The sequence below is a fragment of the Pinus tabuliformis genome, chromosome 4_1 (genome assembly GCF_031772625.1).
Source record: "Pinus tabuliformis cultivar Carrire ecotype Pingquan chromosome 4_1, CPIR1, whole genome shotgun sequence".
Taxonomy (NCBI): domain Eukaryota; kingdom Viridiplantae; phylum Streptophyta; class Pinopsida; order Pinales; family Pinaceae; genus Pinus; species Pinus tabuliformis.
In genome coordinates this window covers 202,669,086-202,672,856 of record NC_142303.1, presented here as the reverse complement: position 1 = coordinate 202,672,856, position 3,771 = coordinate 202,669,086, and positions in this window count along the sequence as shown.

The window sequence follows — 3,771 nt, the reverse complement described above, 5'->3', positions numbered from 1 at the left end:
AAGTTCTTGAAAATTAAAAGCTATTGTACCCAAGGATTGTAGCCATTGGACTCCTAGTACAACATCAGCACCTCCCATTGGAATGGAAAGCATTGGGCTAGTCAATACATATTCTCCCATGGATAGCTTGATATTATGGCACTTTCCAGAGCAATTTATTGTTCCTCCATTTGCAATCATCACTTGACACTCTGGTGCTGGATATAGGAAGCAATTCAATTCTTTTGCTACCTTACAATGAATAAAATTGTGGGTACTTCCTGAATCAATCAACACTATTACCTTTTTCTTCTTGATTTGTCCTTCTATCTTGATGGTTTGAGGAGTGGTAATTCCAGCCAATGCATTACAAGATATGGTCGGATTCATTTCTCTTTATCTAGGCTTTGTTCCTGGAGTATATCCTCTTCCTTTGACCTTTCTTGCTCCTTTTCTTCTTCCTCTTCACAATCTATGTAGAATAATTTCTTCTCAACACACTTATGACCTTTAGTGTATTTGCTATCACAACTGTAACAAAGCCCTTTTGCTCTTTTTTCTTCCAATTGTTGTGGTGTCAACCTTATAGGTTGTGGAAGGCTAGGGGTAACAACACTTCCATCTTTATAGTTGTGACTGGTATGCTTCCTGGTTGCCATAATTTTGCTTTCCATTTTTCTTGCTAACCTGAATGCCTTCTCTAATGAATCAGGTTCCCAAAGGCGAACATCATGTTGGATATTATCCTTTAAAGTCCCTATGAACACATCAATCCTATGCTCCTCTGGAATATTTTTTACCCTTATGTTCAATTTTTGGAACTCCTCAATATGCTCCATTATTGAACCCTTTTGTTTGAGACTTATCAATTGGCTAAAAAAAGTGTTGCTTTTTGTATCCTCATAATGTGCTGTCAATTCTTCCGTAAAAATTGCCCAAGTGATAATTTGTTTATGAGAGAAAAGCCATTGATACCATACAAACTGATTTGGTTCCAAATATAAAGTTGCAATACGTACCTTTTGTGTGTTTTGCACATTATTGAGATCGAAAAATTGCTCCATCTGTAATATCCATGTTGCGGGATCCTTGCCATCAAACTTCCTCATATCGATTTTTGGAATATGGTGGGTCTTCAATCCAACATTAAAGTCTATGGAATCATGATTAACATTTTTTTTGTTCTCATCATGAGTTTCCTTTACTACCCTTTCACCATTAGTGACCATTTCTTGTAGCAACTTATTCATATTTATCTTCAATTCTTCCATCTTATCATCCATGCCATCCATTTTAGCGTCCATGCCATTCATCTTAGCTTCCATGCCATCCATCTTAGCTTCTACATCTTTCATCTTAGATTCTGTTACTTTTTGTGCAAGTGACACTTGTTGCACTTGGTCTTGTAATTTTGATATATCATGTTGCATTTCTTCCTCTTCTTCATGAGTCATGCTAGAGCTTTCAGGTTGCTTACTAGGTGTTTGCATTTTCTTTCCTCGGGGCATCAATTACCAATAATAATGCTTTACTATGCACTTTGAATTCCTTCAAACTAATTTTTCAAACCAAGCTTAAGCAAAAATTTAAAAAAAACTACACACCTTTTTCACTTTGTAGGAGCTTGATATTGAATCTGATGTATCTTTGTAATTTCAAATCATCCAGTTCTGAAATTGCGACCTGTAGTAGCCCTCTGCGTCCTCTTTCCAATGCCACTAGTCTGATCCAAATTGGATTCTGCAAGAAAGAGTTATGCACAATCTCCCAAGATGACCTGATTATAGACCTTTTCAAAAGAGCGAAATTGTATGAAGTGCCACGTGTCACTGTTTCAACCTATGGCACTGAAAAATATATACAAGAAACTACAGTGTGTCCTCTTTCTGTACCTTCTTACAAAATTTCAATCCAATGCTCAAAGAGAAAGTTATGACAATTTTCCCCAGGTCACCTGTTTGGAATGTAATTTAGGAGTATGCAAAAAGACCAAATTCCTCAAATCATATCTCCGCAAATATAGCATGAAAAGCTCTTAAATTCGGACCCGAGGTTCAATGAGATTTCATCTCAAATGGGTTTTTTTTCACTTCTGAAACGTTGCAAAAAAAAAAAAAAATTATAGCGAAAATGCCACGATGACCTACTTGGAGCAGGAAAACCCTAGAATCCAAAGCTCTGATACCAAATGTTATGAAAACAGCTCACAAAAAGATAGAAAAGAGAGATCAACACCTTAGAATTCAGCCTCTTCGAGGGGGCAACCTCCTTTACATTACACAAATGAACAATTCTTGGATGATTCAAATGACAAAACCTCCTTTCTATATATAGGAGTCTATGGAGTCACAATATAACCCAGCCGACCTAACAATAATAATATAAAGCCACAAAAATAATAATAGAGGGATTCTATGGGGCACAGTAATAAAAATATGGGGACAATAGGGGCTCAACAATATTAATAAGGGATACAACTACAATAGTAATGGGGTAATCACTAGTATTATAGGGACCTAACACAACCATAGTCAACCATGTTTATTTTAGGTTTTATAATATTTATTTTAATTTATATACCTTATGTTTATAATATTAATCCCTTGGGTTTAATAAAATGTTGGGGTTTTAGATTTATTCCCTTAGGTTTATTATTCCCTTTCTTATTCCTAGGATTAATATTATTCATAGGGTTTATAATATTAATCCTTGGGTCTAATATAAATCCCCTTGATTTATAATCATGGTCGACCATGGTCCAAATTCACATTGTGACAAAGATCTTGTCAATATGAAAATCAACAATTGTCCAATGTTGCATTGTGACAAAGATTGTCTGCATATGAAAATCAATCATGGTCAACCATTGTGCAATGTCGCATTATGAAAAATATTTTTTCAATATTAAAATCAACCATGATAATTCTAGGGTATACAATATTTATCTTAAGGTTTATATAGCTGAGGTTTATAATATTAATCCCTAGAGTGTAATATTGTTCCCTTAGGTTTATAATCCCTTGGGTTTATTATTCTTGTGGGTTTATAATATCAATCATTTGGGTTTATTAATCTAAGAGTTCATATTCCTAGGGTGTAATATTATTCATAAGGTTTATAATATTAATCCTTTGGTTTAATATAAATACCTTGGATTTAATTAATTAAATTGGGTTTATAATATTCATCCCTTGATTTTAATATTATTGCCTTGGGTTCATAATCCCATGGGGATTTAAACCCTAAGGGACATTATAGTCAACCATAGTAAACCATTTTTATTTTAAGGTTTATATACCTTAGGTTTATAATATTAATACCATGGATTTAATATTATTCCCTTAGGTTTAAAAAATGTTGGGGTTTTAGAATTAATCCCTTGGGTTTTTTAATCTAAGGGTTTGTATTCCTAAGGTATAATATTATTCATAGGGTTTATAATATTAATCCTAGTGTTTAGTATAAATCCCTTGCATTTATAGTCATGATCAACGATGATCAACCATGGTCCAATGTCACAATGTGACAAAGATTGTCTCAATATGAAAATCGACCATGGTCTATCATAGTCAACCATGGTCCAACATCGCATTGTGACAAAGATTGTCTCAATATGAAAATCAAGCATGGTAAACCATGGTCAACCATGTTTATTTTAGGGTTTATAATATTTATATTTGGGTTTTTATATCTTGTTTGATCAACCATGGTCCAATGTCACATTGTGAAAAAAATTGTCTCAATATGAAAAATCAAACACGACCTATCATGGTCAACCATGGTCCAACATCA